Raw genomic sequence first — 26,855 nt, 5'->3', positions numbered from 1 at the left:
ATCTCAGAAAGACATAGGTGACTTCAGATAGGAGTTTTTTAAAAAGTGTCAACAGCCCTTCATGTCACATCAGTTTCCCCCACCAAGTTGGCGAGACTTGCAGCAAAGTCCTGATCAAATCAGAAATTAACTCAGTGGTGCCATTTCTAGCATTTCATTTGCAAGTACAACCAAACCCACCACTGCTCACCTCTGTCTCATGAGGGACTGATGCCAGCACTTCCCAGGCCCCACAAATGAGACTGTAACAGGGCAGAGAACCCTCACACCTTCCACAGAAAGTAGACTGAGCAGATTCTAGGCTGTTCACTACTTGTTTAAGTACCACATTTAATCCTTCAATAACATTATGATGGATAGGGCTAAGCATTTGAAATAGCCACTAAGATGCTACTTGGGCCACCTTCATCCAATACTGGGGTGCCTGGGTTCCAGCCCCAACTTGGCCCTAGATTCCAGCATCATGCTACTGCAGAGTTAGGGAGGTAGCAGGCCATGGTGAAATACTGATCCCTGCCAATCATGTGGGAGACCAAGAGTGAGCTCCTGGCTTTTATCTGACCCCATATCAGATTTTTTTGTTTCTTAAAATAAGTAATTTAAAAAACTTCTCACAGGGGTGGCTCTGTGGCACAGTGTGTTAAGCCTCTATTTGTGAAGCTAGTATCCTCTACAGAGTGCTGGTTCTTCTAGCTGCTCCATTTCCAAACCAGTCTCCTACTAGTGTAGAAGATGGCCCAAGTACTTGAGTCTTTAGTGCCCATCTAGGAGATCAGGATAGAGTTCCTGGATCCTGGCTACAGCCTGGCCCATATCTGGACAATCAACCAGCAGATGCTTAGTCAATCTCTCTCTCTCTCTCTCTCTCTTTCTCTGTCTTCTTCCTTCCATCCCTCCCTTCCTTTCCTATGTTCCCTTCCACTCTGTCGCTTTGCCTTTCAAACAAATAAACTTAAAAAAAAATGTAACCACACAGCAGTGTCACAGTCCCTTTCACAACTGGTACAACTGGGTAAGAAGGAGTTAAACCATCCAGCCAATTGTGCATGGCTCCTGCAGGACGGACCTATAATCTGAACCCAGACTGACTGGCTGCTCGTGTCTTCCATCGTCTCATTATAAGGCCATCTCATCTCTAGCGGTGCTCAAAGTAAAGAGCCAAGATCTGAAGGCACACAGAGCTCCACACTGAGCGACAGGAACTCCCTTGGCGTACTCTCAGCTCTAGCCTGTCCCTTCCCTCCCAAATTTCAGACACCCAGAAACCAGCAATTCCTAAGCTTGGCATTGGTGGTGGTGGGGGGGGTATTTCACCCTCTGGATGGGCCATGTCTGCACCAAAGTTTGCCTAATTCCTGCCAATTGAGAGTGGGGCCAGTTTGCATATAAACTTATCTCCAAATTGCTGAACGCTCTACATAAGCAAATGAGCTGCTGGAGGTCACCAAGGCACTGAACAGTGCTGATTAATTCAACATTCACTCACTCTTTCAACAAACATTGGCTGTTTAGTCAGAGGCATGGACCAGGCAATCATTGGTAGCCTGTCAATTGTAATGGGTCTGAACACTGTCGCTGTGTACTGTCAATATAACTTAGAGTATTATTTGTGTAAATCTGTGAACAGAGAGATGTTATATTTGTTGATGTGCAAGGACATTTTGTTTCTCCTTGCTCTTAAGATAAATTTCAGTTTCCCCACGCCCAGCTCCTCTCCTTGCCTTCTTTATCTAGCTTACGTGTGCGCATATGTTTGAATCTCAGAAGCTCTGCTCTATACACTCCTAGACCACCAGCAGGTGTCTCTGATGTACAACACACCCTCAAAGCAGGTAACATTTTCCCTTTATCAACCCAGGGCGTCTGTCATTAATTCACAGCTGGTGTGTGCTTGCTGTTCATTTTCAGGGATAGGAAGAAATTGAAAAGGCAGGGACACACCCACACGCATGTTGAAAAATAAGCATAGTACTCAGCAGATAGTAAGCTCTCAGGACACATTAGTCAACAGGGGTGATGAGAGCTGAGAATCACAATCATCTTCTACCCACTGTCTGCCTGCCACGACTCCAGTCTTTCACCAACCTTAACAGAGAATGCTGTTAAGTTACGACAGCAAATGTGGCCAAGCAGCTCAAAGTCCAAGTCACTGTGGTGTTCTTTCTAGAACCTTCCTGAAAGACCCAGCAAGACTCCTTGGACAGAAAATATTAAATGGCTACTTCATTCTGTAGGTTAGAATACTACAGAAACATCAACCTTTGGTCCTTCTTTGCATCTAGTCTGATTCTCCATGAAGCTCCTATGCATCTGCAGGTATCAAACGTGTGTATTTTTTCCACTGTTAATCTATCGTCCACTTGTTAGAGATTCAACTTTTCATATGACAGATGAACTTAGTTGTTAGGGTCACATCCTTGTTGGAATGGGAAAAAGAGGGAGTCTCCTTAAAACTGTATAAGATGCTGCTCCTGCCCAGGAGGCATTTCCAGCAAGACAAACATGCCACCCCACTCTTTTGAGTTTCTAGTTTCATCATGGGAACAGATGATACCCTTTTGATGGCTTTTTGACAGCGAGACAGGATTACAATTCTGGCTTTCTGATGGATTCTGTCTCTGTTCTCTTGTTCATTGTTAGCTGCTACTCTGCTCGCTTGAATTGTGCTTCAAAGACACTGCTTCCACCGCTTTCTCAGGTCTTTCTTCTCTCACAGTCCCTCCCACCCTGATGGCACAGCAGCAGGTTTCTGTCTTTAATAAATTTTGCTTTGCTCGCTGACATTATCTGCATGAAAATTCTTCTTGCATGGCAGACAAGGACAGAGGCTGCCTCCATCCTTTGTACTGAATTGCTGCCATAACCAGACCTTCCAAGCGTAGAGGAAATATGTTCCCTGCTATAAACCCCTCTCCTTGGGGTGTTGCAGAGCACTGATCCACATTTCACAGTGTATTCAACACCTGCTTGTCTGTTGTGATGACCTGATTGCTCCTCTAGGATGTAAGGTTCACGGAGGGAGTGACTTATGTTGTTCACTGAGGTTTCCTTACACTTACGAATACACCCGCCACACGGTAGGGGCCCACAAAGTCACAAGAGGTGAGCAAGAGCTGTGTGTCTGTGTCTTGAAGGTAATGCAGGTAAGGAACCAACAAGAACAGTTCCCCTGGTTAGAGCGTCTTCATTTGCCAAATATTTCATCTCATTCTATCAGCACAACAATCCAAAAGCTATCACGCATTGAGGTCATTATTTCACAAATGGACTATTTAAGGCTCAGAAAGATTGACTTGTGAGGTTGGAATTGTCTGGTAGTCTTAGTGAGGGGTTTTGTGTTTGATGTCATCACTATTCAAAAGGGAAAATGATCAGTGATGATCAATAATAACTGATCAGTCCCATTCATAGGAGCCACTGGTACTCCCAACAGATGACTCTAGCGAGTATAAAATTCCTGTGTGTTCTGACAACTTCTGAAAATATGGTGAAGATCTTCCACAATTTAGATTAACAAGTGGTCTCAGTTCCCAAGGGATTGTTATTTTGGAGGGGGAGGGCAGAGGCTAAGTCCCAAGTAATCCAAAGAGACTCTACCACGTGAGAAACAGAATTCTCTGGAATGGGTCAATTGATGCTCCTTGAAAAACTGGCATTGAAGGTCTGACATGACTTTCTACTAATTTTAAAAACGGCAAGAATTTCAAGCCACATCTTTATAGGTATCATGAAAAATTGAGGCCTTGGAGTTTTGAGTTTCTTTGCTTGTGTGGCAAAAAGATAACCCTATATTAGGAAAGAATGAAGGAAAAAGAACAGGAGATACATCCATGGTCAGGAGGGATAATTCAGATAACTGAATTACCCAGGTAACTCTCACCCTCCACTTCACTGCCTCAGTATGGGAAAAGCCTCCTTGGAAGCCATCCTGCTTGATCTGCACAGGATAATTTAGGAGGGCAAATCTACTAATGACCCGCCACTCAGAAGGTTTGGGAAGGAGCAGAGAGTGGAGTATCTATGTGGTAATGAAACAGTGCCAGTGTGTAGGGAAAGCCACAGATTACCTAGGAGGCAGAGTTTTCTCCCTCGATAATGATTTTTTTCAGAGTAAGAATGTCAGAAAATGAGAAAGAAAATGAAGAGCCATTTTCTCGGAATTTCTGATGAGATGATCCTCCCTGAAAAGAGGGAAGGGTTAGGACACCTCAACACAAACCGAGTCTGTTTTCCCGTCTGCCCACCTGAGAATGTCATTTCTCCTCCCTTTGGATGGATTTCAAAGTAAAAACCTGGTCATACAGAAACGACCCTGAGACAGCATTTGTGCATCTAAACTATGGTGTCCTAAAGGGAAGAGAGGAACTTCGCGGGGATCGCAAAGCACGGACGTTTGTAGATGCTCTGTATTCAAAGCATCTGATTTCATCAGACTTCTCATTAGAAAAGAGTGTCACCATCGATGTAGAATAAAGCACTCTCTTGCTGAATGAATATAAAATGTCAGAGTCCTTAGCCTAGAGGAGGCCAGGAGTGGCACGTCACAGAAGCAGCCTTGATAAGGACGCAGATTTGAAGATAGCCATGGGAGAGACTGATCCTAAAGCACACACATTTTCCGGAGGCAGGTGGAGGAATACAAAATGTCTGTGGGGTGGCGGGAGGCAGGTGCCTTCCTAGCTGAACCTTGCTCGGACCTGAGGTCACCATCCTGTCCACCCTGATCATCATACCTGCCATCTGCCCCGGGAGTAGCCTTCTTCATTCCAGATAAAAAAAAGCCAGAGAGTTCATGTGGCATGTCAGTTAAGAGGCTGCCTGGGACACCCACCCACACCTCCCATGTTGGAGTGCTTAAATTCAGTGCCCAGTTCCTTCTTTTTGCTCCCACACACCCTGGGAGCAACCAGATGATTTTTGGTCCTGACCAGCTACATGGCAGATATGATTGAGTTCTAGGCCTCTGGACAGCAGGGGCCCAAACAAGCATATGGGAACACTTTGTCTCTGTGCCCTTCTCTCCATCTTTCCCTTTTGGAGAAGAAAAAATTAAATTGCATTGAAAATCCCCCAAAGAACCAAGTGACCCTTGTCTGGACTCTAAATCTAGGCTAACCTATGTCAGTTCTGTGACAAACGACTACGGCTCCTTTTCATATTCCTGGCATAAACAAGTACCACACACCCCAAGCCTTACAAAACCTTCCTACACCTCCCTAGAAATGTTTATCCCCCAATCCACCCTGCAGTTGAAGCAAACTACCATGATCCATGGCTTAGAAAGCAGTACAACCTGTAGTGGAAATTAGCACACGATGCTTAACATGGCCCATGGTAGGTAGAGTCATGAGCTTCCCAAAGGAATCCCTTTCCTCCTTCCTGCAATGTGTGGATTCGTTACTGTTGTAAGGCATAAGAGAATCGATGTTGCAGATGGAACTAAGACTGTCAATGATGGGGTTGAGAAAAAAGCTACCTCAAAATGTGTCATGCTGGACAGCAGACGAGAGGGCCCAAGGGGAGTAACATAATGGACACCCTTCAAATCTTCCTGAAACTTCAGAAACTCCTATCCCAGAAGAAATGTGTGCCCCAGGTCATGGATTATTCTGGGAGTTCATTCTCTCCCCCTCCAACACTGAGTGTATCAGTGCAACTTAGGAAGAGGTTACCTGCACCTCGACTGTCTGGCCCTACATTGTGCATGTTTATAAAAGTGCTTCTGTAAGCCTTCTCTCCTGCCAATCCATCTCTTGTCAGATTCTCCTGCAGATTCAACTATTTTTTTAAGTTTTTTTTTTAATTGAAAAGGCAGAGTTATACAGAGAAAAGGTGAGACAGAGAGATCTTTTATCTGCTAGTTCACTTCCCCAAATCACCGTAACATCTGGGGCTGGGTCAGGCCAAAGCCAGGAGTCAGGAGTGTCTTCCAGATCTCCTACGTGGATGCAGGGGCCCAAACACTTGGGCAATCCTCCACCACTTTTCCAGGCACATCAACAGGGAGCTGGGTCAGAAGTGAAGCAGCTGGGGCTCAAATCAGTGCCCATATGGGATGCTGGCATAGTAGGCAGCAGCCTAACTGCCGCACTAGAGAGCCAGCCCTAGATTCAATTACTTAACTCACAAAGGGAAAATCTTGAGCTACCCTACGCTTATCAGTCGACAGTAAAACGAGATTACTCTACATTAGCCAAGTGGTTCGATGTGACCACAAAGAATCCTTGCAAAGCACAGGAGGACAGTGGAAGAGTATCAGCATCACAATGATTTCATAAGAAGAAGATGTAATCAACCATAGTTGGTTATTGCATTTAAAGTGGCCCACTCACCCAGAACAGGCAACTCTGAGAAGCAGAATGTAGTCAGAGATGGAAGCCTCAGAGTCACAGGGCTGCTCTTCTGCCTTGAGGGCCATGGTGCGCAGCACGAATGGGGCCTGGGCCAAGGGCACTCCCCTAGACACTGACCAGCAGGGACCAGAGGCAACAGGAGCAGCAAGGCGTCTTCAGGGAAAAGAAGGTCCGTTCAATGTCGTCCCTTCTCTTACAGTTACTCCTGCTACTGTCATTTTCGTGCATTTTCAAATATTTTTTTCCACTTCACAGGGTAGAAGTAGCAGTGGCTGCCTTCATCCAACACTGCAGTGTGTGGTTCCAGTCCTGGCTCCTCCACGTCTGACTCAGTTTTCAACCGATGCATGCCACAGGGGGTGGCAGTGACCACTGCAGTGCTTCCTTTCCTCTCCCTTTTTAAAACACTCAGGGGGCTTTCGCCAACAACCCAAGATGGGCAGAGCAAAAGACCACTTGTGGGTGAAGTGGCGGCATGTTGTGCTGTTTGGTTTCAATCAGACAAGAAGAAGGGAAAAAAATGAGAGGGGAAAAAATTAGTGCTTTTTGTCTTTTGCTCCAAGTGAGGGGTCTGCATAGAGATCGGGGGCTCCTGACTGAAGCCAGTGACGAGTTTTGCAAGCATTTGCGGACTGAACCAGGGTGGAAAAATCTCTGTCTCCATCTCTTTGCCTTTCAAATAAAATGAAAATTAAAAAGCCAATGTTTGCATCCTTCTTTTAAGACAAGATCTTATCATGTTGCCCAACGTCAAGCAATTACTAACTTCTTCCAAAGACATGCGCTAATTGGAAAGCAAACAGAAAAACTAAGTGCTACTTGTTACTCTCAAGCATATGTCCTTGCGACTAATCAGCCTGCCTCTCCAAGGCCACAGAAAGGGGCCAGACAGTGCTCTCTGCAACAGACGCATCTGTGAACCCCTCGTCCATGCCACTCACACACAGCCAGGTTTCCTCTGCTGTGATGCTGTCAGCCCACATCCCACACTCGTGTCTTCATTTCATCACGCCGTGGGCTGCTCTCCGATGTTTTTACTCAATTCCTGACACTGGATGGCTTACAAAGACAAAAGGCTTCTTTCTCCTCATGGATCTACAGGTTGTGCAGTACTAGAGCATGGTGCCAGCCATCTGCTTGCTATTACCATTATTATTATTACTATTATTTAGTGAGGGGTGGCACGTTGCTGGGTTAGGACACAGCGGAGGATGGCAGGGCCAACAAGCACGCGGTATGAAAGCAAGGAGATCATGAAGGACACGTGAGTTTTTACAACAATCTGCTCTCCGGGGAACTAACACAGTCCATGAACAGTGAGAAACCCCTCCTGTGAGGGAGGCATCTGCCAATGATTAATCACCTCGCCCTTACGACTGCCACAGCGGCAGTCAACTTGAACATGGGTTCCATGGCGCCAAACCACGTTCATGCTGTGTGCTCACATTTTCAGCTCCTAGTCGGGGCAGTGTGGTCCAGTGGTGACTTTCAGGAGGGTGGCAGGGATTCACTCTCCTCATCAGGAACTCACTTCTCACCCTATCTTCCAGTTATGAAGGTAAAATGCAGAAAGAATCAATACTCCCCATCCTGACTCTAAGTGAACTATTTAAAGAGACAGTTCAGGGTCCTTCATCTTTGGCAGTTTGGGGAATGAGAGCAAGATGGATCACAGTTATTTGGTGTGCAGCTCTGGAGAAATAAGTACATTCACAACATGCATAAAAACAAAGCATTTACGGAATATGCCAATGGAAAAAAGGGATGGGTAATATAAATGCTCTTCACTTCTAGATTTTTTTAAAAATATGGACCAGATGGAAAAATGCTGTTCTCAACACAACTTTGAAGTTCCTTCAGGATAAGGAATGGATTGAAAAAATCGCCTTTCATCACCAGGGAAACTGAAGCAGCGATTTGCACATGGATTTTCAATAAATGATATTTACTGGGTACAACTCTGACTAGAATCCATGCAGCTTCAAAACCATTGCTTGTGGGTGATATTCGCTCATGGGCTGAGGAGTTCCCCATGTCCTCCGTGACCTTGTCCTGCATCTGAGTGCCGTGCCTGGCATACAGTGTTACTGCAGAGCAGTGTGGCACAGCCTGTTCTTATCACTGAACACACACCTCCTGTGCCACCCAGCCTTCTCAGAACCTGCAAGCGTTCAAGGAGCCACTGAGGACAAGAGGAGGGGGTGCTGGCACTACTCTCCCAGAAGCAGCATTGGTGGCGGCTCCAGAGCTCAGCCCTCTGTGCAGCAGTACAGCATCCTGGAGGATGGCCACTGAGATGAGTGTCCAGGTTCAATGGCCACTGAGATGAGTGTCTATGTTCAAATTCGACCCTGTCATCCAGTTACCTGAGAGTCTTGACTCATCTGAGATGCAGCATCTCATCTGTGAACAGAACTCAGGGTGGGCACCATTGGATGAGCCAACCATGCCTCACGTGTCTGTGGCTTGATCCACTTTTTTAAACATCTTGCTGTTTTCATTTTGTTTCATTGTGCTTTATTTTTAATTGAGAAGGAGAGACAGGGAGGGAGGTGTGGAGTGTAGGGAGAGAGAAAGTGAAATCTTCCATTCATTGGTTTATTCCCCAAATGGTTACAACATCTGGAGCTGGGCAAGTGCAAAGCCAGGAGCTTCTTCCAGGTCCACATGGGTGATGAGGACCAAGCATTTGAGCCATATTCTGCTGTTTTCCCAGCGGCATTAGCAGGGAGTTGTATCAGAAGTTGGGTAGCTGGGACTCAAACAGGGGCCAGTGTGAGATCCTGGAGTCACAGATGGAAGATTAGCCTGATAAGCCAATGCCAGCTCTAATCTGATCCGTTTTTAAGATGAGGAAACCAAGGATCAAACAGGTTAACAAGATGCCAAATGTCAGAGGCTACCTCAAAGATGGTGACGTTGGTGGGTACTGGAGTACAGAGCGTCAAGCTGCCATTTAGGGTGTCCACATTCCATACCGAATTGTTTCTTCTATTTTTTTTTTTAAGATTTATTTTATTTTTATTAGAAAGTCAGCTATACAGAGAGGAGGAGAGACAAGAGAGGACGATCTTCATCTGTTGATTCACTCCTCAAGCAGCTGCAACAGCCAGAGCTGCGTCTATCTGAATCCAGCAGCCAGGAACCTCCTCCAGGTCTCCCACGCACATGCAGGGTTCCAAGGTTTTGGGCCGTTCTCGACTGCTTTCCCAGGCTACAAGCAGGGAGCTGGATGGGAAGCAGGGCTGCTGGGATTAGAACTTGTGCCCATACGGGATCCCGGTGTGTGCAAGGTGAGGACTTTAGCTGCTAGGCCATCACACCAGGCGCTGCTGTTTTTGATCCTGTGTCCTACTGATGCATCCTTGAAGGCAACACAAGGTGGTCCAACTGGTTGGTCCCCCTGCTCCCCTCAAGGGAGACCTGGATGGACTCCCATGTTCTTGGCGTCAGCCTTGTCCAGACCTGGTCTGTCTGTCTCGTTCTTTCATTCTGGCTTTCAAGCACATGGAAATAAATAAATAAACACTTTCTTTAAAAAATAATGACTTGATTACACCACCTGCTGGCTTCACTATCCCAGCAGGCTGTTGCTCCTACCCAACATTGATGAATCTTTTGAGACCAACAGCTAGGCTGTGCACAGACAGCAATCATGGATAGGAAACACACCACTATTTATGTAAGCCATGTTTATTACATATTTCAAGTTTTAAGTTTTTTCCCTATCTACGACATTTCTCGTTTTCATGAATGGGGTCAGTGGAGGAGACAGGACTGTCCCTCAGTGCACCCGTCACTGCAGGAATGCACATCTTCCTCCTGCTCCTGGCTCTCCACTCGGATACAGCATCTGCTCAGAGACAGACACGCCAGGATCCAGCAGCGCGCTGCCAAGTTCCTCCACCTGGGGCCCAATACAGACTCAGAAATGAGAATGCCACCTTCACAGCTACGCGGTTGTGTTCCCATTTGCCTTTCCCTGAAGGGAATGGAACCAGGCTCCCCATCTGCCTTGTGGGCTTAGCAACACCCAGCAGCATAAACTGATTACACCTCATGCAAACAGTATTCCCTACACAAAATGACAGGAGGAATTTCCTGCAATTAAATCCCTAGGTGAACAGAGACTTGGTTAAAAAACTGGTAGGTATTCCCAGCTGAACCCTAATTTCACTCCTGAGACTCTAGGACACAAGTGTTATCACTTGCTTGACAGGAACATGAAACCAATTCATCTGGGTATTCCTTCTCCACGCCAACGAGACAAAAGGCCCCTCTCAGACAACCGGGGGAGGATGTTCGCCTGCCTGGAAGAGAACGCTGAGACCTGGAATGTGAGCCATCACTCCCCCTTCCTGTACCCCTGGAAGACATCGCTAATCAATCACAGCACTTTTCCTGCTGAGCTCCGATGAATTCTTCTCAACAAAACTACAGGGCGCCTTCACTAATCAGAACTGGCGAACAAGAAGAAATCTATTTGCCTGCCCTCTGCCTGGAGTCCTATTCACTAAATCAAGACGTAAAATTCCCCATGACCCAATCCAGATACGCACACTTGAGATTCAGGGCAGGTGGAATCATATTTCTCCACACACAGCAACCATGATGGCATATTCAGGTGACTTTTAATGAAACTCCTCTCCAGTGGGTGCCAAGTGGTCAGGTTTCTTGGCACCACGAGCTGCTATTTGTCAATAACCCTAAAGTAACACATTTCCTCTCAAGTACTTATTTCCTTCTTTAATCAAGGCAAAGTTATTCAACTGCTAAAATTTACCCCCTAGAAGAATCTGCATTGGTCTAGAATTGTTTTCCTATGCTTCCTCCCCTTTAAAAATAAAGGATAGCTTAATTCACTTTAATTGCTCTTTAACCTTCAGGGTACAAAGTCCTTGAGACTTTCCAAGGGATGGCACAGGGTGGCTCTCTTTTTATTTCTTCCACTAATGAGACACTAGAAAATGCTTTACTTACATAGGAAAATCAGCTTTCTGACAATTGGTGAGTAAAAATCACACAGATGGTAAGCAATATCTTTTTAGAGAAAACTCTGAGCACTAATCTTTGCGATATAGTTTGAAAAGCCAAGTTATAATACCTATTATAAACAAAGGCAAACATATGTCACCTATTTGAAACTCGAGTTAACAAATAAAAACGGGTCTGTCTATATCCACTTCTGACTTTTAACAGGAAATACTGAAAATTTTTTAGATCTGTAACCATGAATGGACAATTTCATAGTCAACGCTGAGAAAATAAGGATGGACGCAAAAGAAAAACGTAGGCCCATCATACGAAAAAATGTGAGACAAAAGAGAAGTTATAATGACAGATTCTTTTAAAATGAATACATCAGAAAACAGTAAACAGTGAGCTCTTAGCATGAAACAACTGAGAGATATCAGGCACACACACACACACACACACACACACAACACAGCCAGAGTGTTGAGCGAAAGCATGTGAAACATACCAAAGCATGGTATTCGGTCAATCGTGAAACACAAGGAATGTTTCCTGTTTTGTGAGATTTTAAGCAGAGGGCCTCATGCTTTAGAAGGTGCAATTAGTATCCTGCTTGTTTATATTCTATAACATTACAAAGTGTGGACCTACTCAGCCAAGGATTTACCACTACCTGTTTTCTAAAGCCTATCTCCATTTTTTCATTCATACTATGATGCATGGTGACTTAAATCTTCTCTGAACATCTGCCTATACCTCTATGCAATTAACAGCTTCCTAATAAGCAAATGGCAAGCAAAGGGCATTTTCTCCTCATGCCTTGCTGCTTCTAGTGCTACCTGCACAGCCTTGAGGAGTGTTGATCAGATCGTTGTGTCTGTAAACATTTTCCATTTATTTGAGACACACAAACACACAGCTCTTATGCACTGCCTCACTCTTCCATAGGTTTACAATGGCCAGGCATGACCAAAGCCAGGTCTTACATCATGGGTGGCAAGGACCCCACCCCTGGAGCCAGCTCCACTTTCCCTGGGGGTCTACATAAGCAGGAAACTGGAGTCAGTGTGTGAAGTGGAATGTGCTAATGCCCCACCAGGAGATGCTCACCCTCTATATAGCAGAACAATTGCTCTGAGATGCCAAGGAAACAAGCCACAGGCACGGTTTGAGTCACAGCTCCTAGCATCAACACTGTTCCTGTTCTCCTTAATTGCTTTACCAATTGACCCAGCCTGCAACTGCTGCTCAACCTTTGCTTGAACGGTTAACACGTTATGAAATCTCAGCTCCCTTGAAGAGCCTTGTGGCTTTCTGTCATCCCCTCCCCATTTCAATTCAGCTAAAATACTTCACACAGTGACAAGATCACAATAGACACCTCAAAAATGGAGGAGGGTGATTGGATTTAGCTCTTCCAGCCTTATAGGTCACCATAAAATCTCTTAATATTGCTTTCATTGGCATAGCCATTGATTCAATTATTCTTCCTCAAACCTGAAATGAAGCAGGCCACTCCTCCTCTCAGGCACACACATATTAACAGTTGCTCCATTTATCTTCCATTTACATCTAACTCAACTAATTATTTTTCTGCTACCTCACCCCCAGTTGGTGTTACACAAACTGCTGAGATGGCCCCATCTCCTGCAGGCATCACACGCAGCTTTTCAGAAGCTTGTTGGAACACTAGTGACAGAACTATTAAGAACATCAGCTTTCAGTGCATGAGAACTTACATAAAACAAACAGTGTCATCCCAGGCAAAACAGGGGACGGTGGCAGAAAGAAAAGCAGAAAGAAACCAATGCGGCCACCTCCAGAAAACTGTAACAGAGGAGAAGAAATCATTGCTCCATTCCCAGGTCAAGGATGAAATGGATTTCTAAAAGAGAAGGAAAACCAAACACAACCCCATGATATCTAGAGTTACTCAGGATATAATGATGAGCCAGAGAACTGAGCAAATGGTTAGACATTAAGCAACACTCAATAGACAGAGAAACATGATAGGCAGGCAGATGAATGGACTAGATAACAAACATACAGACAGAAGATTGATATACTATTAAACAAATATACATTTACCGATGACATATACAAGATAAAGACATACATGTAAATGGCAAATATACACAATAGATGGTAAATATAAATGGATAGATACAAACATAATAAGGACAGGAGAGATACAGAGATGTAGCACAGTAGTTGCTTAAGACACTGGCATTCCATATCAAAGTATGCTATAAGTCTTGGCTGCTCCAGCTCTGATCCTGCTCACTGATAATGCACCTGGGGAAGCACTGGAAGATGGCCCAAGTCCTTGGGCCCCTGCACCCATATGGGAGCTTCAGATGGAATTCCAGGCTCCTGGTTTCACATTAGCCTGGCCCAGCCCTGATTGCTGTAGGCATCTGGGGAATGAACCAGTGGATGCAAGAGAGAAATCTCTGTAACCCTGCCTTTCAAGTAAGTAAATCAATTATTTTAAAAATATACACAAATGAATAATAAACACATAGGTATCAGATAATAAATAGATATGGACATTAATTAAGAATCTGAAAGTTCATATCAAATTCATATCGACGGGGTCAGCATGTGGCACAGCAAGTAAAGTCATTGTCTGTGACGCCAGCATTCAGTATGGACACCAATTCACGTCCAGGCTGCCTCACTTCCAATCCAGCTCCCTGCTAATCACCTGAGAAAAGCAGTGCTTGGGCTCCTGCCACCCACCCGGGAGACTGGAAGAAGCTTCTGGTTCCTGGCTCTGGCCTGCCCAGTCCTGGCCATAGTAGCCATTTGGGAAGCCAGCCAGCAGAAGGAAGACAGATATCTCTCTCTCTCTCTCTCTCTCTGTGTGTGTATAACTCTTACTTAAAAATAAATAAATACTTTAAAAAAAATCACACTGGCTTTTCATTCAATTTTCCATGAACTTTTTCAAGCCCCTTCATAGATGACAGACGATAAAGATGCATAAATATATACAAACATAAATAGGTAGAGACAGGTAGATGGATGATAAAAGAGAAAAATACAGATGACAGACATTATATGGATGATAAATATGTACAAACAGATGACAGATAGACAACAAATACACATAGACAGATGACAGATTGCTAGAATCCTCCAGTTTCATTCCATTGATAAAACCTGCACTCCTGGACCCGGCACCGTGGCCTGGCAGCTAAAGTCCTCACCTTGAACGCCCCGGGATCCCATATGGGCGCCGGTTCTAATCCCAGCGGCTCCACTTCCCATCCCGCTCCCTGCTTGTGGCCTGGGAAAGCAGCCGAGGACGGCCCAGTGCTTTGGGACCCTGCACCTGTGTGGGAGACCCGGAACAGGTTCCTGGTTCCCAGCTTCGGATCGGCACATCACTGGCCATTGCGCTCACTTGGGGAGTGAATCTTTGGATGGAAGACCTTCCTCTCTGTCTCTCCTCCTCTCTGTATATCTGACTTTGTAATAAAAATAAGTAAATCTTAAAAAAAAAAACCCTGCGCTCCTACTCCAAGCCAATACAATCATTTCCTCACATACTCCTTCAACAAATCCTGTTTGCTTTTATTTTGCTTCTACTCCAAACATTTTCCAACACAGCAGCCAGAGTAACCTTCCAGAAAACACACCTGTAAAAGTCGGCATTTGGGAACAGCAGGTTAAGGGCTACCTGAGAAGTTAGCAACCCTAAGAGTGCTGGTTTGAGACCCAGTTGCTCCACTTGTGGTCCAGCTCCCTGCTAACACACCTGGGAAAGCAGCAGGAGATGGCACTAGTATTTGTACTTGGGTCGCTGCCATCCACACGAGAGGCCTTGATGGATTTTCAGGTTCCTGGCTTCAGTCCGACCCAACCCAAGCTATTGCAGGAGTACACCAGCAAATGAAAGATCTCGCTCTCTCTTTTATCATTCCTTCTCTCTAAATAATTCTTACAAAAGAAAACGCAGATACAATCATCTCCATTATATTCTGAGGCCCTTTAATATCCTCCCACGGCACCCATGGTACCTTGAGGGCCATTTCTCTCATACCTGCTCCTCCAGCTTCCTGTGCAGCTCCTTGCTGTCTGATGTCCAAATCATACCTTCTGTTGATTCCTCAAAAGTGCCACACATTATGCTGCTACTCCACAGACGCCTTTTTTCTGAGGATGTCTCAAATTTCTGTCACTTCCTTAACAGCCAAGGTAAATTACCATGCTGGGCACATAGTCTTCTAACACGCTGTGTGTTTACCTTACAGCATTTGCTGAAATATGTAATTATATATTTTTGTATAACTACTTAACTAATATTTGGGTTATTTTTTTCCTGGAAAATGTAAGTCCCAGAAAGCATACAGTCTTGTTTCTCTTCCTAGTGGCTGGCACCATGCCCGGCACAGAACAGCATTCAGCATTGATATTTTTTTTTTTTTAATGAATGAGTGTACTGCTCTAGCCACTGCTTGATACGGGGAGAGAGGGACTCCCATCGAGAAGAGTTGAGGCACAGAATCACAGGCGTGGTGGGGGGCCGGCTCTGATTCCCCACCTTGGACCATACCCCTGATCAAAGCTCTCACCCGGGGGAGAGAGGGCTTGACTGTAGCCTACAGTGCCTTTGAGCAATGTGAGGGCTCCTGTGGAAAACGCCAAGATGCACAACACTTCTGAGGAGTCTGTGCAGGTGTGGCACCGCCTCGCGCTTCAAAACAGCCTGTTTGCACAGTCAGTACCAGGAAGCAGCGCCCTGATTGAGGTCACAGGATTGTGTGCTTTGAATCAGAAGTTTTTTTTTTTTAACTTTAGAATCCTTTCACTTCCCCATACTCATAATTCTCTATGAGATATTTGACTACAAACAATTCAATATTAAACTACAAGCCAGCTATACAAGGCCCATCAAAATTGATAGAAAATGTATTTTATGGAAAAAAAAAACACTATATGTGGATTTCAAATATTTTGGCACCAAAAGAAACATATGTCTCAATTTTATTTGCAATGAAATTTTTGCTATTCCCTCGAATATATCGGTATAAAGTATGGCATACTACATGTTTCTCCTTTTTATTCTGGGGATCAAAAAGAGAAGTAGGAAGACAATCTCTATGGCAGAAGTCTGTTTTTGCTTTCATCATGCCAGCCATCAACTTTATGGAGAAGTAGAGTTGGAAGCCACATGTTAGCTGAGGCTTTCAGGTACCACAATCTTCAACTGGATCCTCTGTTGAAGCCCTTGACACTCACAGTCCCCTGGCACCTGTGCGTCAAGGTGCATTATAAAACAAGCCAAGTGTGATGATCAGGCAAGGTGCACTCTCCAATCAGCTGGGGTCCAAATCCAGCTCTACCTCTTGCATGTTATATTTGACTTTGGGAAATTCATGCAACCTCTTTGAGTTGTTATTCTCACCTCTACCACAGCAATAATTACTAGGATTTATCTCACCCAGTTATAAAGAGGATGAAATGAGTACATGGCCTGGCTGGCCTAAGCTCACACTGTCAATATGTTGGCTTCTATCTTAAGAATGATTCAGTGCGACATCTGTTCCTTGCTATGTTAACCCCAGAAGGGATCTGACCACTTCATATAACTTTCATAAAACATCAACTGTCAAAATACTTTGAAGGAAGAGGCTGGTCTCAGGGTGGTAGTGGAGGTAAAAGGGGCAGAAAGAGAAGAAAACTTCAAATTGGATTTCACTAGCAGTCCCGATATCCTTGGGACTCTTTCTCTCACACAGTCATCATACTCCACTTACATGCTGTCTGGATCCTTTGCTCCTGTCTGCCCCTCTCTCCACCCTCATCAGCAGCAAATCAAGCCTCCCCACTCCATCCTTGGTTACTAAAACAGAGTGGATTTTGCAGCTCTGTCTTCCTGAACTGATTCCTACCAAAGCTGTGTTCCTGGTTTATTCTATCCCAAAGGCTTTGTCCTAATAAACACACTCCCTCAAGGAATTTTTCCAAAATTCTATCAGCTTCTACATATTCAGTTGCAATTTGCCATCATAATAAAATTTCATTTTGTTTTAAACCAGGATTTAAACTTTTAAATGTATTTAAGAGACAACAGAATGTTTAAAAAGAGGTACTTCTCATCTTCTGGGTCATTCTCCAAACAGTTACAACAGCTGTGGCTGAGCCAGCACAAAGCCAGAAGCTTGAAACTTCATCCAGATTTTCCAAATGAGTGGTAGGGGCCCAATAGCTTGAGTCATCACCCGTTACCCATAAGGGTGTACATTACCACAAAGCTGGAAGATGGAACTGGAAGCAGAGACATTGCTGGAGTCCAAAGACTCAGACACCAGAAGGCAACCTACAGTGTCTTAAGTGCTGTGCCAAGCACCTGCTTCCATTCTCCAAGGAATGTTTCATAAGACAGCCAGGGCCTTCTACCACTATCTTCACTACAGTGAAGAAACTGGGGTTTGAGGAAACTGGGAAACTGGGGTTGAAGAAAATGAAGCCACTTTTCCAAGGTTGTAGATGTGGTAAGAAGAAAGCAACAAAAAAGAAAACAGACAGCCTATATTTGAATTCCCATTTGTTTGTCTCTCAGTCTGCACTTTTTCCACTAGAGCTACTGCTTCCCTTATTGGAATCTAAATGAACTGTTGGATGTACGGAGCACACACCACCAAAAATGTCAGGCATTATCTCACTTCCACGAAGTTCCAACAACAGCATTTTCAGAAGCTGTTATTGCAAGGTGTGCTCTAAAAAACCAAACCAAGCACACAACGCACATAGCAAAAACATTGTATGTGAATTTATAGACAGAGCAGTTGTCCCCAGGACTGAAACTACAGGATCCTTGATTTTCAGCTCTCTGAATGTTTGTTAAGAAATAACCTAATGTTTATCTCAGATCAGACCAAGGGGGAGGCTCTTGGGTTGCACCTGGCTCAGAATTGCCTAGTGTCTGAATTAATCAGTCTTTTTTCTCAGAACACGATCAGGTGATGGGAGTAATGAGTTATATGCTGCTCTGGCTTCCCCTCTATTTTCTAAGTTCTTAAAGGTAAAGCTCCTTTACGACTCACATGTTTACTTGCTACAAACAAGTTGCTGGCTTAGCTCCTTTTACAAACAACGTGAGTCCTCATTATGGGCAAATGTGAAGGAACTTCAAAAAATTCGTGTGGAAATGGAATTAAATAATGAATTACTGTACTACAGAAAATTTCCAATTTCATGTATACGCGCATTTCCCATGAACTCTTTGAAGATCCGTCATAAACAAGATGACAATGCTAGAAAGCCCAAAGCACTGTGAGCTACTATAAATGAGCATTATTCATTTAAAAACGGAATAAGCAATACAAAATGCTGAAGGCACTTCTATCCTTTTCTCAAACATTTCCATTCAGAAGTATATAAATATCCTCAGGAAGCAGATTGTACAGGTGCTGAATAATTAACTGGTATTACCAATGATGCTGTAAAGAACAGAGGCCTCCTAAATCCCCACAATAAAGGCATAAAATACTGAGAGAGAGACTTAGGATAGTGATAGAGGAACTAGCCGGGCACAAACAGAATACGTTCCAAGTTCAACTTCAGGGAAACAGTAGCACAGAAGCACAAGACCATAAAGGCCATGGCTTTGCACCGCAAACCTGGACCTGGATTCGGGCAAAGCCGGGAAGGATGTGAAGCAGCTCCAGAGCTGTGATGTGCTCTGCTGCATGATTCAGATGCAGGGAACTCCACTCCCCTTCCCTCAAGGTCTGCAGAGAACTGCTGCCATGCTAACTTTAACCTGGGCACTAGCAAGGTTACTAAGGGCACGGGTTCTGCTCCAAAATGGAGAGCGGGCAGTTAGTGCAGTGCCCCTGGGTGAGATGGCCCAGATTTGCATGCAAGACGTGTGGGCTCCCCTTCCTGGAGCCAGACCTTCACCGGCTGCGGTGGGTGATTATGCTCTCGGGCCATCTGCTCTGGGCTTGTGAAGGCAGCCGTGTGTCCTCTCGCCTGGACGCCGGGGAGGACATGATCACCAGTCAATCTGCTTGAAATTGCCTCCTATGATTAGTGTGTAATGACTCAGGTAGGTCACGGCCAGGGACGTTTCTGTTATTAATGCATTAGCAGCTGGAAACGGGCATCGATTCTGCACAGAGGGCAGGCTGATGGACTCGGATGGGGAGGGTCTAGCTCTCTGAAGTCCCAAAGGTCGTCGTCTAGGGGAGGAGACCATGTCCTTCAGAAAGCGTAAGGAAGGATGGTGGGGAAGGCCAGCCAGTGGTGAAGCGAGAACATCCAGGCTGGGATGAAGTAAGCCAAGATCTGGCATCTACCAGGGGATGTTCATGAGCCTGTCACCTCCTTGCTCTCTGTGAAGAGGGGAGCCCATAGCAGCTCATGCATCCTGGGTCATTTTATTTTAAATTTTATCTAAAAACTTGGGCATGGGCTCAAGGCCTCATCTGTCTTTTCACTCCAATAGCCTCAGCACCCAGCAAGGACTCATCCATGAAACTGCCCCAAAGCTTTTTGAAAAGGAATGATAACATTCTCAGGATAAGAACACTGGCTTACATGTCAGCTAGAATACAACACAAGAGTTTCTTTTCTTTCTTTTTTTAATGATTTGTCTTCATTAAAGGGGTCTTTGGAGGTCCAATAAGAGTTAATCAACTTGTCAGTGAGTACACACACACACACACATAGAGTCAAGCTCATGTCAGCACATCAGGTGCTGAAAAGAGAACTTCCCAGTAACGAAATTGTTCTCACCATCAACAACAGCAGTCATCGCTACCGTATACTTAGCACTGATTACGTACCAGGCAAAGGGTTGGAATGCGCACTTCGTGAAGCAAGGATCTGCAAATACTTTCTACAATCCAAAAGAATCTACCCACATGGTCATGTAGCTAGAGATAGATGGACAGGGACTGACAGATAAGTCTATCCACGTGTTTCTATGAAGGTGGTTAGACAGCGAGGAATTTGCATTATAGATATAAATATACATGCACATATAGATTAAATAGAGAAAGAAAAGAAAGAAAGAGAGAGAAAGGAGAGAGGGAAGGAGGAAAGAAGGAAAGGAAAGGAAAAATTCCTTGCTTTCACCATATTACATTATTTCACCATAATTTGTTCTTTGCAACTTTCATAGATTCTTACAGGTCCACCCATGTCTCAAGTAAATAACTTTGATTATAACACTGAAGTAGAAACACCAAGCAGATTCAGTCTTTAGCTTCAGTGAAGGGATTTAGCAGACATATCAAACCAGCGTTTGTCCTCAGGTCCTCCAATGGGGAAATGATGCACGATTAAGAAGAAAACAAAGATTTCACCTCTTAGGAGGCAGAGTCAATAGAAAAAGATTCAAGTACAAGCTGCTTTTACTCCCTTTAATTCTCTAACTCAAGAAAAAGCAGTGTGCCTGTCCTGTGTTGGCTGGAAGCCTACAGGACACATTTCCTGGCCCAGGAGACAATATGCTTATTTCCCTACATAGGTGGGCCAGGATGGCACTGCTACCCACCCAAACTCATCCCTCTGGGTCTCAATGAAGTCACAGAACCTTCCCTTTCAATGTCATCTTCAGGAGCCTATCTTCCTTAATTACTCTCTGAACTCCAGCTTGGAAGGAGTTTTAGGTCTTGAATTCCTACTATTAACATCACTGTAACAAGGAAATGGAGTCAGATTAGCCTGATGGGTGGTGAAGCATCAGGTGAATTCAGAGCCAGGACTAGAACCTGCCTCTCTGAACTTCACAATGACTGATCTGAAGGTGTTGGGGTTGGGTGGGGGGTCATGAATGACAGAAGAACGGTTTAAAAGCACAAATGGGATCCTTGCTCATTGCATTAATCCACACCACTAAATAAATAATTCATTCAAAATATGGATGTGTTTGCCACTCCTGTGGGTGTTCAGGACACAGCAGCAAGCGAGACAGACACACACAATCCCGTCATAACTCCTCCAGTTCAATGGGCAAGACAGATAATACACAAGTAATAAAAATGATAATTAGGATGCATCCTAAGTGCGGTGGCAGATTTAAACTGGGGAAAGTGATGGAGAATAAGCAGGCCCTCGGTGAGGAGCTGCTGCGGGCTTCTCTCTTCCTTATTCAAGGTCCTTAAATCCTACCATCATGCAGATGATCCTTCTCTCCTCTGTTATTTCTCACCTCCCTTTGTGCTAACAATAGAGAGGCAGCAGGAGCTGTGCGTCTTTCTTCTTTCATTCCTCTGCCAGCCCCAGCTTAGAGTCCCCCCCTCATTTCCTCAAACAGATAGGATCCCCTGAACTCCTGCACTCCCCATCCAGAATACAGGAGGAGGAGGAAGGGGAAGGGTCTGACTGAGCTCTGATCTGTGGCAGCTTCGCAGAGACAAGGAGGCCCCAAGAAGACAGGCTAAAAGCAGGAATGCATAAGGAGGGCTGGTGACTGGTCAGATATCAAAATGAGCATGGCTGTCAGTGAGAATTATCAAAATGAGTCACGATGCTGTATGTCCCCAGAGCACAGGGCTCCACATACAGCTGATAACAAACCCACCCTACAAGGGGCTGTTAATTAAAGAAATGTGCATGTCACCACTGCTCTCATTATCTCTCCCCCAAGTGTTCTGGCTGATGCCTCCCGACCTCTTCCAGTTACAGCCAATCTGTGGGTTTTCTCATTCAACAGGATCCCACACCCTGGATGGCAGCCATTCCTCTTTCCACTCCCTCTTACTCCCTACTGTTCTCACCTGTTCCACCAGGCTCCAGAGTCTCTGTTATTACCATGGCATCAATCCCCTATCCTGAACACCGCTTTAAGATTTTCTTTATTCTGAGATGAGCCGTACCAGATGTGGTTGCAGTGCCCAAACAGCACATGTGATAATCAGGGGGAGGAGGCAAAGCTGACAGGGGAATGTGGGCTCCCCTGCTGGACAACTACTTCCATTGGAAAGCGTGAGTCGGGATGGGGGCAGATCAGAATAGGCAGGGCTATAACACCTGTGGGCCTCATGTGGGCTAGATAAGGGAAGGGCCACGGTGGGCTGACTGTTCCGACTGGTGCAAGCAAAAACTAGAGTGGGTGAGGGTCGGTTGGGCTAGCCGCAGTACTAGCTGGCAGAGGCTGGCACTTGGAGCTAATTCTGTCAAGTCAAAAAACAAAGGGAAAAAACAGAACTACCTGGAGAGTGCATAATTTGGGAGTGAGTGTGGCCTAGAAGGGAAATAGTGGGCACCTCCTTCGGGGCTACCACTCTCATTGGACAGCACGAACACCAGGACAGGGGCAGGGATGGCTGTACAGAAGGGCACCTGCCAGTAGGTGTGTGGGCTGGATAGTAGGTTGGTTGGGTTGAGCTGGGCTTCAATGCCCATCGACACGTGCGAGAGCTAAACAGGATGTGGGACAGACTTGACAAGCCTGCAGTACATACTGGCAAGCATGGGAACCAGGGTAGGGGGCAGAACTGGTGGGGGTTATGGGGAGTCGCCCCAACCAGGCTGCAGCTCCAACCAGTTTGCGTGAGGACCGAGTATGAAGTGGGCAGGATCGAACTGGACTACAACACCCGTTGGTTCACGAGGAAGACAGGGCTGGAAACAGAACGAACCCAGCAATCCCAATGACCAGCATGAGCATAAGCTAATTGGTGTGACGGACGGTGTCGGACTCTGTACTAGCAAACTTGCACAAGAATCAGGCCCGGGATCATCTCAGATGAAGTTTCTTTGGAGATCCCTCCAACTGAACTGCTGATCTTAGAACTCCAACCATGAAGAGACTGTCAGCCAGTGGATTCTAAATAGGGTTCATTGCAATTAGAACTGAGAGATTGGCAGCAATCCAGAACTGATGAACTATCAAAACTATATGAGCAGGACCCTCAGAGCGTGCCTCCCGTTGGGGATCTGGGATGGGTGGGAGGTTGGGTGGGGCTTTTCCCTTTGTTTTTTCCCTGACCCCAGATACAGGGAAAAATGATATTGATGTGGAAACAATGGTATTACCCACTTTCACCCTGTAGCCCTTGACACTTTGTTCCCTAATCAACTAAGTAAGATTATTAAAAAATAATTTTAAAAAAAGATTTTCTTTATTCTATAAGGGACGATCAAAGAACTGAAGCCCACAGACAGACTGTCACTACTAGAAGGGCTTGACTAAGATGTATACAGAAGTGGAGGCTACAAGAATATGGGGCAATGCAACTGATGAGAACAAACACATCATGAGCTTAGGGTTGAAAGATCAACTTAGCTACGCTGAAAAGTAAGGTAATAAGGGCATCACAGGGATAAGGTAAAGTGTTAGATAAGAACCAGTTTATTCAGCAGCTAAGTAGATGGTATTTGTGTTTCAACAATGTAATTCCCTCAATCTGTTGGGTGGCATCCAGAGGAAGCTGGCTTTAGGCATGAGAAGTACATGGGAAAATCTCACAACAATGTAAGTACAATAAGCACTCAGAGCAAGTCAAGAGATGGAATGAGGAAAAGCGAGGTTATTGGCAAGCTCAGATGCAAGACTCATTCATCTGTTGGTGGTAGGAGAAAACCATCTGTGACTAAAGGGACACATCTGTGATCAAGAGACCAGGGAGAAGAGTGGCATCCACAGATAGGCAAGCAGGCTCTGTCTGACAATCAAGTGTTAGTCACAAGTGATAGAGAGAATGCAACTGGGACGTGGGTAATCCATGTGGCACATGCCACTAAAATTAACTGATAGATTGTCTATTACCCTGTATCTGACAGTAGAAGAAGAATCATCGAAGAATATGCAGTTAACCAAAGGCTTTCATCATAGGCACCCATATGGCTCACTCTCATCTAAGGTCAAACATGTTTCACTTACACAGTGCTCTGTTAGAAGGTGAGATGCATCTATTTATCCATCTGTTAATCTGTTTACTCATACTATAGGCAACAAGCACAGATGGGTCCACTTCAGGTCAACCCTACAGTAGATACTGTCTACAGAAATCAAAGGTGATGGACTTGAATCATCAGCAGAGGGCAGGCACCAAGCAGTGAGAAGGGACATGCACGTGGCACAGCAGTCACATTCTTGGAGACTGTGAGCTCTGTGTCTCTGAAACAAGGGCAAACACAGGGGACAGGGCAGAGGACAGCAGCAATTAACCCCTCAATTAACCCAGGGCCCTGGGTGATCTGCACTGCTCCAGGATCAACCTGGGTACAAGTGTGAACAACGTGGGTACATCCTGTGTATTCACAAAGTTTCCCCTCTGCAATTGTTAGAGTTGGTAGCTACTAACCACATATGCTTCCAGTAAGATTACAGACAAACGTTTAAAAAACCACTTCTTTCTCAACTGCAGTAGATGCATTTCAAGCAGTCAGTGGTGACATGTGGCCACTGACTGCTATAATGGATAGAGCAGATAAAGACCACCACCATCTATTCTATTGGCAAAGTTAACTAACATAAGGTGGGGGTTATGTTAATGAACTTGATTATGGTCATCATTACACAAGGTCTTGATATATGAATTATATATGAATAGACTGTGTTCATACCTTAAAAACATACAGTTTTAATTTGTCAATAAAGTTCTGCGGGGGCATTATTCTAGTAATCACAGAAAGATCCATCATACAAAGCTGGATTAAGGAAAAAGAAGAATGTTCGATTAATTTTTGCTCAAGCAATTAATTGTAACTTTGGCGCAGCAAACCATCAGAGTTTGAGCTGACAGGACAGACTGAGAAAACATTCAACTGGAAACTAAACTGACTTACCAGTAGTAAGAAAGCATGCCAATACTGAAGTGCAACCCAGAACCCTGTGATCCCGACCTTCTTGAGAGCTTTCTTTAAGCACACACTTATAGCAATGTACAGAGCTACACATGAAAGAACATGTTGGCTGGTAATGAGCCATGTGTCAGGTATGTTGGCCGACTGATACCCAAAGGATCGGAATAGAACATTCTGGGGAGCAACAGGGAATGTCCTTGGAGGTAGGAAACGGGAACTGGTTTTCTGCATGCAGTGGAGACATGAAAATCCTGACTCGGACCAAAATGAGATGTTCACCCCAACACTGGTCCAGGCACAACTCTGAGATGTGGGAACACTGCACAGAAGAAGCCTCCCTTCCAGCCTCTCACCTCCACGTTAGGAGAGAAGAGAACCGGACGGCAAGCCATGGTGCCAAGGTCGCTGTGAGCTCACTTGCTTTCCTATAACAAGCCAGCCTCCCACAACTCCATTTTCGCTCCATGGGTAGCAACCCCTTGGCCCAAGCAAGCTGGACGAGGCTCAAGTGACAGGGAAGCTGCCATCATAAGAAAGACACACATGAATCAGGCAGCTTTCCCTCACCTCTCCAGTGAGCCATTTTTCCCATTTCTTCCTTCTCTCATTTTCAAAAACATTATCCTATCTGCTCCCTGGTTTGGAGCAGCAAATTAATACTTTCTCTCTCTCTCTCTTCAGACTGCCGCTGTAGATAGGGAAACACATATCCACAGACAAATTAGCACGAGCTCCCTTATAACACTGTACTAATTATCTCAGGGACCAGAGCCTCCCCTAGGTTAGAACCCCAGCCCCACTGCAGGATCGGCACAGCAGTTTCTTCCCAGAAGTGCATCTTGGATTGTGTTCGGAGGGCAGAGGGGCCAGAGGGTCACGGATAATCTGAAAACTCATCTGGAGACTCTCCTTCCTCCACGGCCCCCACTGCTCAGCACCACCAAGATGCACCTAGGAGAAGGCTGCCTCATACAACAGCCAGAGTAACAAGCACACTGAACTTCACGCCAATAGATTCACACAGGCTTCACGCCAAACAGCTCTTTCTTTTCTCGCTAACAAAAGCCTAAGGTTTCCAGGAAATGTTGTAGCCTGAACTTCAAAAGCATGAAAAGACAGATGTGGCATGTAGGGGAATTAGAGATGGAATTTCCTTTATTATCAGGAACAAAAGCCAGGACTCTGATCTCTGCTGTGATACAAGCTTTAGCTGATCAGGGCTACAGTAAGTCATTCTGATGTAGTAAACAGCTAATACAGCATCTTTTCATTTCTCAGTCTCCTCCTCCTTCCTTCTAATTCACAAATGCAAACTTCTCCGCAACAGAGGGGTCGGGCAATGCCACTGAGGCCAGTGAATTCTCTTTGATGAGCCTCTTCCAGGTCTGGAGTCCCACAGCCTCCAATTCCACCTGCTCCTTTATGCCATGGGATGGTATTTTTATACACCAAATTATACCCTAGCGCTCTCCAAAAAAGAATATGCTAAGTAATCAGAAACCTATGAAGGAAGCTACATTTTAGAAAATAAATATTTTCCTAAGTCAGCCTTTTAAAATTTTGATCTTTGTTGTTCAGTTACTATAGATTTATCCATAAAGTAAGTTATTATCAGATAGGACTGCTGCAAAGGAGAGCTTATGTCAGACATTAGGGAAGAGCTACCCCAAATCCTCTTGTATACATTTTTTAAAAGTTGGATAAATTGGACAAAATACTGTTAACTTCACCAAAAATAAAGTCCTTGTGTGCATC

At 45.0% G+C, this 26,855-nt stretch overlaps 1 protein-coding gene across 11 annotated transcripts in view; it reads right to left on the bottom strand.

Moving 5' to 3' along the window:
* Positions 1 to 26,855, bottom strand: part of RBFOX1 (RNA binding fox-1 homolog 1) — a 1,600,707-nt gene that overhangs the window by 1,063,664 nt on the left and 510,188 nt on the right. The gene's annotated exons all lie outside the window — the stretch shown is intronic.

This window comes from Ochotona princeps, chromosome 24 (assembly GCF_030435755.1).
Source record: "Ochotona princeps isolate mOchPri1 chromosome 24, mOchPri1.hap1, whole genome shotgun sequence".
NCBI classification, from domain to species: domain Eukaryota; kingdom Metazoa; phylum Chordata; class Mammalia; order Lagomorpha; family Ochotonidae; genus Ochotona; species Ochotona princeps.
The sequence above is the reverse complement of the archived record's forward strand: the minus strand, read 5'-3'. Positions and strand labels throughout refer to the sequence as shown.